The sequence below is a fragment of the Onychomys torridus genome, chromosome 4 (genome assembly GCF_903995425.1).
Source record: "Onychomys torridus chromosome 4, mOncTor1.1, whole genome shotgun sequence".
Lineage (NCBI taxonomy): Eukaryota > Metazoa > Chordata > Mammalia > Rodentia > Cricetidae > Onychomys > Onychomys torridus.
The window spans coordinates 134704971-134717148 of record NC_050446.1 but is presented as its reverse complement, the minus strand read 5'-3'; positions in this window follow the sequence as shown (position 1 = coordinate 134717148).

Below are 12178 nucleotides of genomic sequence, written 5' to 3'. Positions count from 1 at the left end.
TGAGGCATTTCTAGCTCCTTCCCCAGCCAGCAGGGAAGATGCGGAAAGCAGATTACACTGCTTGGTGATGAATCAGTTGCCAAGCATGTGAGGGCCCACTGCATGATGGGTATTGGACATTGTTCTTGGTGCCATGTCTCGCTAAGCTATTAAAATATAGATTAGCTACTGCACAATGCTCGTGTCAAACAATTGCATGAATTACCTCATGCACCACTGCCGTGTGTGCGAGGGGAAGTGTTTGAAGCTGCACACCCGAGCATACCGTGTTTGCATTTCAGCAGATGTCCATAGGTCCCTGCGGATGGTAGCTACAATTGCAGCAGGGAAGAGACCCCTGCCTGGTCTTCAGTCAGGACCAGCATGGAAGCCAGCAGCACATCTCACGGGTTTTTTAGCCCAAAGATATCGTCTGGTGTGTGCATCCTCCCTGCAGAGAAATGAAGCTCTCAGACTTGATATTATCCGACTTTCTGCAAAGCAAATGTTCTGTTCTGAGCGCCGTGGGGGAATTTGAGTGTCCATGATAAATGGCGGAGGATGCAGCCTGGGATAAGTTTTGGAATGTTAACTTCGCTTTTCCCCCAGAGATGGTTTATTAATACACGGTCTGGTCTCTGGGTTCAGGAATATAAATCAGATTCTATTTAACTAGGTTTAAATTGTGCTCTGTGTCTGATCCTATCTCCATACAGTTTCCGAGTGGCTGAGAAACTTCTTGAAAAATATATAGAAAATGAAGTTTCTATGGCAATATAATTTGTTTTACCCCCAGAAAAGTACAAAAGAAATAGAAGCCATTCTCAGACTAGCCTCTTTCTTACGCATCCCCCCTCAGCGCAGCATAACAGTCAGGGAGGGGTGGGGAGAGCACTGTTCAAGGACAGATTTCTCATCTCTTAAAGTAAATGACAACTTATCTCAGAGTCACACGGGCTCCATCATCCCCAACTGCCAAAGCCACACAGCCACTGATGCAGAGAAGAGCTGGAACAGCCTGTGTGTCTAGAGCAAGTGCACAGAGGAGTCCTGAGCCCCCAGGCTCCGCCTGAGCTCTCATCTGGTATCCTAGAAAAATCAGCCACCTCCCTGAGAACACAGCCAGACCTCAAGGGTTCTATCCCCTTGGAGTGGGATAGCCACACATGAAGGGGACAAGCTTGTGTCTTTTTAAATTAACCTTGTTGCCATTTAAGACCTCAGCAGAGGGATTCTTGATGTGACAGTGGAGTCCAGATTTATAAGTGCAAAACAAAGTCTTAGGTCCAGCCATGGAAAAACAAAACAAAACCCCACAAAAACAGTAAATGCCATCAGACAGCACTGTCCACTCCAATCAGGCACAGCACGGGGGAGGTGCAGCTGGGGCTTGCACTTCCTTACTTCATCCTCTCCTCAGGTATTCTGGGAATTAGCAGCAGGAGCCACAACCATCCCAGGAACACTGCATCTTCAGGTTGTCCCAATCACCCTGCTGAGATTTCATCTCTGCCTGGGACTCCAAGCTGCTGCCAAGATGAGAACTGAAGTCCCTTGTCAATCAGACACATGTGAGACAAAGGGGAAGGGGGACTTAAAATCCTGTGGAAGGGCAGGTGAGATTGCTCAGTAGGTAAGGGCACTTCCTGTCAAGACTGGAGACCCTGGTTCAATCCCTGAGAGCTACATGGTGTAAGGAGAGAGCCAACTCCCACAAGTTGTCCTCTGACTTCCACATACATACGCTGACAGGTGCACAGATGTCCCAACACAATCATTAATAAAATGTAATAATAACTAAAAACCAAAGGCTCATAATACAGCTGTTGTCACCTATGCCCTCTGTGCATGAAGAATCAATATTTGGAGAGCTGCAGCTTTGCAAAAATAGCTCTTTTCCTTTTGACCCATGGGGTTATCCCTTAGAGCCCAGGGAGGATGCCAGTGAGTAAGGAAGGACCTTTGAACTCAGATGGGCTGGGTCATAACCTCTTCCTGGAGGGATGTGTGGTATACCAAGGCCATGGGTTGGCCCTGGAGCCTGTGAAGCAATAAACACATACTATACTGGAAGGAACTTTATCTAGGAAAATCATCACTACTGTGTTGAGGGACGTGAGGTGGGGAGTGGTGTTGATGTTTCCTGGTGCCTGTCTGTACCCTATCTTTGCTCTGCCCAAGACCCATTTTCCTTAGGTTTTATGAGTTCCAGCTTGAACATACAGAGCCTTCAGCTGGCTCTGTTCCCCCAGTACCCACACTGCATCACAAAGCCAGCCTCTGTGCTTGGGGCTGGATCAGAAACCTCCAAAGCACAGCCAGCATACTGGTCACAGCACCAAAGTTTCAAGGAAGGTAGCTTCGGTCTATGGAGGGCTGGAAGGGTCTGAATGTTGACAGGCTCCACCAGTGGCTCTGGATGCTGTCGCTGGTTCCATTCCTGATGGATCAGGGTGTTGGATGTTCATAAAGGGATAGTGGTTTGCTCACCCACCTCCTTTACCCCTGTATAGCTTGAGCCTGAGCTATCCCATGTGGGGCTGTGTCTTGAGCTCTTGATCCTTTGATAGTGGTGCTATTTGGGGACATTTAGCTATTAGGGGAGGTGGGGCTTAGCAGGGAGACATAAGTTCCTAGGGATGGGGGCCTCGTGGTCCATTGTGATGAGGGAACATTCCCTTCCTCATCGTTCTCACACTCTGGCCTCTTAGAGCATTGCCATGCCTTTGGTTCCATGAGACCCTCTGCAACCGATAAACAAAAATAAAATGGAACTTTCCTTCCTACATTGTCTCTGTCAGGCTTTTTGTCAAAGCATTGTGGAGCTAACTAATGCACCTGCTCTCCTGGTGTGCCTCCAGCACTGTCCACCTGGAGCCCATGCTATCAGATCTCTGTCCCTCAGCACCTGGGTAACTCACGCACTGTGATGATGGCCACAGTCTCAGTCAGCTTTCCTGTACACGTTCTAGGGCAAGCATCTGCTCTGTCTGTGAGTCTTTGATCATTTGTGACTCAGTCAACCCCATGTGGCAGGCAGTTACAATTGGTTCTATTTCCTCCATTTTCTGAATGAGAGAACAGAGACATGCAATGATCGTCTCAAGGACTGGAAGTAAAAACAAATTCGAACAGCCACAATCGTGAGCATGTGAGAACACTACACAGGCATGGCTAGCTTGAAAAAAATAACGTCCCAAACTTTAGGGAAACTTTGGTGACAAAGGACCAGGTCTTATCTGAGGCTAGGAATCACCAGCCATGCATCATGTGTGCACCAGTCTCCTACATCCTTCAGCAATGCTCCAGCCCAAGCTGAAAACCATCCCATGAACCTGTAGGCTCAGCTTAGACTCCACGATCAGCCAACTGTAGCTTCTCCACACTGGTGAGTTTATGTTACCTTCTCCCAGCAGCCTGGGTGGAATTCAACCTCTGTAGCTATTGCCAGTTGTGATGGCAGACAGAGAAGGGGAGGGAGGGAGACGTCATCCTACCCTTTTCTTGATCAGAGCAATTAATGTTACGGATATGCACCCTAAATCATGAATCCTCTGTTGTGTATCTGCATCTCCATCTGCCAGGCATGGCTGGAGGGTGTTCTACAATGTAGAGGACGACAGTCCAGGCTTTTATGACAGCTCAGGGGTGACTTGGGATGGAAACATCCTATAATAAGACCACAGTCCAACAGAAAAGGAAATTATCAACCTGAGCAAACCCAGCCTGGGGCACCAGTTGACTGCTGCTGAAGGACACATGGATGCATCAGGTGATACCCAGGGGAAGTGAGGTTGGTAGAAAGATGAAGAACAGACTGGATGGGCACAGGCCAATTCAAGAGCGTCAAGAGTGATGGCTCATGGGTAGAAAGGGGGCATGAATCTTTCTGTTTGGCAGATGATACAGGAAAGGCTGGTTTAACCAGATCTTACATGCTCTGTCAGGCTAAGGAGGTTATGTTTTATTCAGTAACATCCAACTTTTTTCCTGTTTTTTTTTTTTATTTATTATTTTACAATCATCTTACTTAGGTTAATTGATTCTATAATTCCTTATAGCATAATACAGTACCTTTCTTTAGTGAAATGGAGTAAGGGGTTCCTGACTAGCCCCAAGAGCATTCTCTAGACCAAGAAGGCTCAGTCAGGCTGGTCAGTGCAATTACCTAAGCAAAAAAAAAAAAAAAAATCACTCGTCTTGGAGGCTTGTTTCTCCATTTGCCCTTCTCTGTAACACAGTATTCATAATATGGTATGTTGGGCTTTGACATGTCCAATAGCACAGTGGTTAATCAAGACCATGTAGTGTCTATGTTTTATTTTTGCATGTGCAAGTGTGTGTGCAGTGATGTGTGTTAAAGTACATGTGTATGTAGGTATTCTTATGTATACACACATACACACGTGTGTAGGCATTCTTCTGGGTATATACACATGTGTATGTAGTATTCTTATGTGTGTGTACACCTGTGTGTGTGCATGCGTGTGTGTGTGTGTGTGTGTGTGTGTGTGTGTGTGTGTGTAGGACAGGGGTTAACTTTTGGTGTCATTCCTCAGGAGCCATCTACCTTGTTTTTTGAGACAGGGTCTCTCACTAGGATCTGTGTTACACGAATTCTAAATGGTCTTACAATAAAAATCCGGAGCCAGATATTGGGATAAATGCTAAAAGATCAGAGGAAACAAAGGAACAAGCCACAGCCACTTCTTACCTCACCAACTCCTCAGGCGATCCTGTCTCCACGAATCTCAGGCAGAATGCCCCTGAGTCCTCAGCCGAAAGGGGCTGAGCTCCTGTCTCTTCCCACCTTATATGCCTTTTTTCACCCAGCCATATCACTTCCTGTCTCAACCTTCCAAGTGCTGAGATTAATGGTGTGTGTGCTTCCCAAATACTGGAAGCAAAGGCATGAGATCCTAAGTGCTGGGATTAAAGGTTTGTGCCACCACTGCCTGGCCTGTTTTTAATAGAAGCCAGTGGCTGGCTCTGTCCTCTGATCTTCAGGCAAACTTTGTTTGTTAGAGTATAAAGTATCACCACGGATCTGGGGCTCACTGATCCAGTCAGGTTGGCTGGCCCATGAGCCCCAGGATCTGCCTGTCTCTGTGTCCCTAGCACTGGGATTACAAACAGGGAACCATACCTGGCTTTTGATCTGGGTGCTGGGATTCAAAGTTGAGTTCCTGTGCTGACTCAGTAAGCACTTCATGAAGCGTGGTCCTAGTTAGTCTCAACAATAAGAACCCAGAGTCAGATAAGCAGAGCAGCAGCTACCAGACTTCTTATTTCTATCTCAGACAGAATAGGGATCCTGTCTCTAGGAATCCTCAGATTGAATGGGACAGGGAGATCCTGTCTCCACCCACCTTATATTTCTGTCTCCACTTCCTAAGAGCTAGAATTAAAGCTGTGAGCCTCTCAAGTGCTGGAATCAAAGGCATGCACCACCACCGCCTGCTTCAATTTCTCTTTTAGACTGGATCAATCTCATGTAGCTCAGAGTGGCCTTGAACTCCTGATCTTCCTACTTCTTCCTCCCAAGTGCTGGGATTTAAGGTGTGTGTCACTCCTGCCTGGCCTCTATGGTTAACTAGTGCCTAGCTCTGCCCTCTGAACTCCAGGCAAACTTTATTTGTCAGAACACAAACAAAATATCATACAACAACTTCCCCTACTGAGCCATGTCCCCAGGCCCATGTTCATGCATTCTTCCAGCAGCTCATCTTAGAGATAGCACATTGCCTGGTACGTCTTGCCTCTCTGGCCTGGCAGAGTGCCTGAACCACATTAATCACAGAACATGATTTCAGGGAACTAGGAACAAAAGGCAGTTGATCTTGAATGAGTTATAGAGGAGAGGACAAAAAAAAAGAGAGACCATATATTCTAGAAAATTCTAGCCTGAGCCTCTAATCCTGGATAAGATCCCTCAAGACAAAAATAACTCCGGACTAATCTTCAAAGCCTGAGAAGTGCTAGAGAGATGGTGCTGGGCAGGAGAATCACAGGAAGCCATGGAATGTCAAAACTATGTTTTAGCACTTTGCCAACATGGTGGAAAAGGAGGCTCGGAGGAAATTGCCACCAAGCCAGGTATGGTGGCACACGCCTTTAATCCCAGGACTTGGAAAACAGAGGCAGGTGGGAGTTCCAAGCAGCCTGGCCTACAGAGCAAGTTCCAGGACAGCCGGAACAACACAAAGAAGCCTTGTCTGTAAAAACAAAACAAAATAAAACCCAAACAAACAAACAAAAAAAAAGAAAGAAAGAAAGAAAAAAGATTTCCACAAGAGGGAGCATCAGTGGCTCTGGGGCCAGAAACTAAACACCCCAAACTTACCAGGGGAAGAGTGTTTATGCTTTCAGTGTGCCAGGTGCCAGAGGTGAAGCCCACCAAGTCACTTCTCTCTCCCATATTGGGACACTTGTCTACGAGCTGGAAAGAGCACTTACAAGACACTACCTACCATGACTAGGTGTCACATAGACCAAGTTTCACATCAGTGCTGAGAACACCTCGGAGCACAACTACTGGATCTCAGAAGGTGGCATTCAGCTTTGTAAGGGGCTGTCCAACAGCCCTGCAGCGGGGCCCTGCAGTGTGGCCGGAGCATCTTGCATGCCCCACTAGCAATGAGTGAGTGCCCCACTGTTTGCATCCTTACAGACAATTAACACTGTGTTGCTTTTTAGTCATTCTAGTAAATGGGTAAATAAACCTGTTCCCCACAAAATGTTCTTACCTTCCCTTGAAAGGGAAAGACCATTATGCCGTTGGTGTAGCATGCTGCCATATGCAATCCAGAATTATTCAGAGCAGATACAGTAAAGGGCCTTGTCTCTTTCTGACATTGTCTGTGAAGTCAGTGGATGGAATAGTCAGGGACTGGGATAATAAATGCATGCTTGTGTGAGTTTAGATATTTAATAAAAACTCTTTAATATGAGTTCTCAGCTCAATTATAGACAGAAATGTATTAGTGTGATGGTTTTGGTAGGAATTTCCCTCTTGAAAAACAAACAACATGTGAAAAGCTTGGTCTGAAGCTCCTGGGTCCAGTTACTGAGTACTGCTGGATTATATGTGCTTCAACCTAATCAGATTTTATAAGCCGATGACATTATTAAAAAGTATTGGAAAGTTCTGGAGGTGGGGACTGGCTGGAGTAAGTAGGTCACCAAAAGTGTGTCCTGGGGAGCCTTTCTATTTCTGTACTTCCTGATTGTCATGATGTGGGTGGCTTTCCTCTATCATGGTACTCTCCCTCCTCTAAGTCTCAGCAGTCAGAACCAGGCAACCATAGACTTCATGGAAGTGGTATTTCTTATTACAGGCATTGAGCTTTCATGCATACCAGGCAGGAGTGGGGGCAGATCCTCGTCACTGTCCTAGATGCTCAGCTCTCCCCTTTAGCTGCAGCCAGAGCCCTGAGGGCTGAGAGGAGGGCTGATGTCCATCAAGAATGAAAGGCAATGTATGAGGTTCCTGGAGCTGCCAAGGCACAGCACTGCAGATCTGGATCTGGACAACACTGGTACAGTACTGTACAGCTCCAGATGCCAGAACCAAGGGAGAGAAATCAGCAGGGCCCCTGGCAGGGCTCCCTCTGCAGATGCAAGGTTATCCAATGAAGGATCTACTCTAGGGAATAGTGCCACTCACTGTGGGCTGAGTCTTCCCACAACAATTAACATGTAGATAAGACAATCCCCCAAAGACATACCTGCAGGCTGCCAGCTTGATTTAACCAGCCACTCACTGAACCTCTCTTTCTGGATAATTCTAGGTTGTGTCAAGTTGACAAAGCTTACAGGCACAGGACCCATTCTACTCTCCATCATGATCCTGGCTTGTCTACTGACCTCTTGATGACCTGATGCTCACATGCCTCATAGGAGATTAGAACAGTGACATCTGGGTGGGGGAGGACACAATTCCACCAGGAGAGTGACATCCCAGGTGTCTGTGAGTGACACTGGGTTGTCCTGAGGGGAACATTCACATACAGGCTGTGCAAGGCTAACTGTAATTTCAGGGGCTTTATGAAGAGTGGGAATGAATAATTTTTAAGCCAGTGCCAGTGAAGTCTGAGACCAGATGAAGGATCCCATGTGCATGCTCTTGTAGCTTGCCTCTGAAGAGAAGAGGGGCCAGGAAAAGCCCCGAGGTGACTCAGTGGAAGGAGGGAGCAGCAAACAATGGATAGCTCATACCCACTCAATAGTATCTCCTTAACTTTATTGCAAATGCATCCAGGGAAGCGCTCTGCAAGCATATGGGATTCTTTGTGCTGGTGTGGCACACAGGCATTTCCTGTGTACTCCCCATGTGGGTGTGCCACATTTCACAGGTGTGCACAGCTGATGTTTCTGCCCACAGAGCCTCATGTGGCATCTGTCATCTGTTGCTTTTGTCATCTGCAGTTGTCTCTTACCAGATGACCACGGAGTGGACACAAGTGGTGTGTGTTGTTGTGTTTAGTGTTTCAGATCCTGGGCTCTAGGCGTTTCCCCCTTTGAAGTATGTGTGGGTCTTGTCTCTTTAATCTCAGCCGTGTGCTTCCTCAAAGTCTTGAGATGAATAAATCATGCCCACCTCAGTCTCCAAGCCCATCTTCCCACTCAGGGCTCTCCACTTGCTCCAGGGCTTGGATTAGCCAGGGACTCTGGGGTTTGGTGCAAGTAATTTTCACCATTCCTGCAGATCTTTTCTCTCTGAGGAATTTGTATAAATGACAGGGCATTCCCTGAACTTGGCTGCAATGCCAAGAAAGAATTAGACTACTTCCTAAGGTCCTGACCCAGCAGCAAAATGAACCAAATTGAACATCCTACATTCAGTGAGATGAGGTGTTCTCCACAGTCAGCTGCCCATTAGGTGGTCAGTGGAGGGGAGTAAGAAACCTGCAGACTCGTATGGCATTCAATGAGTCCCACCAGCCACTAATCCATTTGGGGGACTCCCTTCTCTAATGAATAGCCATGGCAGTTCTGATCATGATCCTTGGTGTCCTGTGGATTCTCTGCCTTCACAGGAACCACAGGCAATTTCTCTTTCCACAGCATCTTCAGGAGGACCTAAAGGATGTTGACCAGGACCGTGTCCTGCTGCCCAGAGCTCTCCCTGGATTCTTCACTGGTGTGTACACCTGGGTGGGTTCCTCAGGTCTTGTCTACTCATATGTCCAAACTCTTCATTATCACCTTCTCTGACCCTACGTCCTCTGGTCCACCTCCTCTGTCCTCACCTCTCTGACCTCTCCTCTACCCCATCTCCTCTGACCCTACCCTGCTTTAACCTCTGCTCTCACTTCCAATTCCTCTTCCCTTCCCTCCAGTCAGGACCACCAGCTCTCTCTCTCTCCTGATCCCCAAAGGTTATGTGAGGCAAGTCCACAGCCCAGAGCATCACTGCCCATACTGGGTGGCATCTAGAGTCACTTGCTTGATGTTCTAAGAGTCTTATGAAGTCCTGTGTCCATACTGTGATGTCCCCTGTGTGAGTCAGAGAACAAGGTTGAGGTCCACGTGACAAAAGAGAGAATAAAAGCTTGGAGAGAGACTTCAGCATCACCAGTCAAAGAAGGCACATCTGTGCTCAGGACCGGGGTTCCTGTTGCTCTTCAGACCCGCCTTCTGCAACTTCCCTGGGAGTTGTGATGCTGAGCCTGCAGTGAGGAGTGGAGTGCTTGCCTTCTTCATGGAGTATCTCAAAGCCATCTGCTAAGCCATCCTGTGTGCCAGGTTCCCCTCTTCATGTCGTCCAGGCTTGAGATCCAGACATTCCATCTGACTCCTCTGTGTCAGTCTAGCAAGGCTCTGGGCTGGAACATGCCCAGCCTCTGAGGTCCTATGGCAGCTCAGGACAGGGATTTTTGAAGAAGTAGAAGCAGGAAGACTAAGCTTGGCAGGGCAGGTACGGGACAGTCTGCTCCTTTCCAGGTCCTCAGCAGGAGAAAACCAGACTCTACAGGAGGCACCACACATCCTGGTGCTGCAGACACTTAGGGTTCTCCAGGCAGGGCTGGGTCAACACTTAATCTTCAGAATGTCTTTAATGTGACCTCTAATACAAAGTTCTTAAATTTTTCATGAAGAAAAGCATGAAAAATTTAAAATTAAAACCATTAAGAGTGACCTCCTGATAAACAAATGCTTGGGCCTACCAGCCCAGTAAGCAGGGGACATCTGCTCCTCACCCTGGATGTCTTCTGGCTCACTTCTTTCCAATTAGAATTGGGAAGTTTGGGGAATGGATTTGGGGTGAGGGAGGTGGGTTTTGTTTGAGAAACAGATGTCAGGGCCTCTTGGTGCCTGGAATGCTCACTTTGGGCTCTGTTAGTTGGAATTTTTATGCTTATCCTCATTAAAAATTAAACCAGAGTATTCTTACTCTTTAACTGCATTTGGGATTGATGAATAGACTGTGTCTGACAGAGCTGAGCTGCACTTGTAATGTGTGTGACAGGCTGAAGGCAGGGAGAGCCCACCCCTCCTATGTGGGACCTATCTGGTTTGCTCTGGCCAGAGAGCAATCAGGTGATTTCAGTCTTGGCACTGCATCATGGGAGGTGGACCATTGTAGAACTGACCCTGTGGAATCAACTTATTGGGTAACCCTGGAGATTCATCCAAATCCCACAGGGCTATGCTCTGTCCTGCACATCCACAGGATGGTCATTTTTCAAAAAACGGACATTAGACCAGAACCACACTGGGGAGAGCAGGAAAACAACCCCAGAGGTGTTCACAATCCATTCCTCAGATCCTGTGAGCATGTCACTGCCAGTTTGAAATGGAGACTGTACATGCAACTGAGTGAACGATGCTGTCTTACTTCTGTTTGCTATAGCTATGATAAATATACTGTAAATCAACTTAAGGAAGGAAGGGTTCTTATGATGCACAATGTGAGGTCACAGTCCTCCACTGTGGGGAAGTCACGGATGGCAGCTCTGGAAGGCTGGTCACATAAGTTCCACAGTCATGAGCAAAGAGCAGTGGGAAGATGCACATCACATAAGCCAGTGCTCAGCTGACTCCTTTTCATTCCTTTTCATTCAGTCCAGGGCCCAGGCCAGGGAGTGATGCTGACCATATTTGGGGTCTTTAAACCCCAATCTACACAATCAAGCCAATCCACAGCAGACATGCTCACTAGCCAACCTGGTCTGCATGAATCCTCCTGACATCCTCTTCCTTGGCAGTTCTAGTTTGTGTCACACTGACAGTTAAAACTGAGCAACAGGAACAGAGGAGCCTGGCTTGTCCACACTCCAGAGAGCTCATAAGAGGGGGTGGGGGTCAGAGTCCCATCAGAGTGACAGCACAGGAAGAAGGCTTCAGCACACAGTACTGGCCTGGAGAAGAAAAGGGCCATGGCCCAGGAGGTAGGGCAGCCTCTTCCACTAGAGAAGGAAGGGTAGGTGTGGGGGGGAGACGTTCTGTCCTTTCAGAAAAATGCACTCTACACCCCTGGGGTGTTCATCCAGTGAAACCCCTTTTCACATCAGACCTCTGGGACGGCCTTAAAATCTAGGGGGAAAGATGAGAGAGAAAGAGAGGAAGAAAAGGAAGAGGGGGAGAAGGGAGGGGGGAACAGAGCTCAGAGCAGAGCAGGTACCAGCAAGTGTTTTAGAGTTACACAGATGGAGCAGCTTTGGCCAAGAGGCCCCCACTATGCAGGCCGAGAAAAAATGGTCTCTGTGGGCTCCCTCTAGCAAGAGGACTGGTCAGGGGTCGCCAGTCTTTGGCTCTCCTACGCCTGTCTCCTAGGGCAGAGCTGCTTCTGTATCTCTAACTACAGGAAGAGTTTTCTAGAGAGAATCATGAACCTCGAGGCCAGGGGAAGCACTTCCCTGCCTCACTAAAGAAGAGACTGGAGTTTCATCCTCAGTCTCCACGTCACTTCCCAGATTCTGCCACATGTGAAAGGAGTCACAACCCTCTTACACACTAGTGTCCCCTCCACAGTCTTCTTCCTCCCCAGAACCTCCTCAACAGTCTACTTCCTCCCAAGCATCCCCTCCACAGTCCTCTTCCTCCTCAGCATCCCCTCTACAGTCCTCTTCCTCCTCAGCATCCCTCCACAGTCCTCTTCCTCCTCAGCATCCCTCCACAGTCCACTTCCTCCCCAGCATCCCCTCCACAGTCCTCTTCCTCCTCAGCATCCCTCCACAGTCCACTTCCTCCCCAG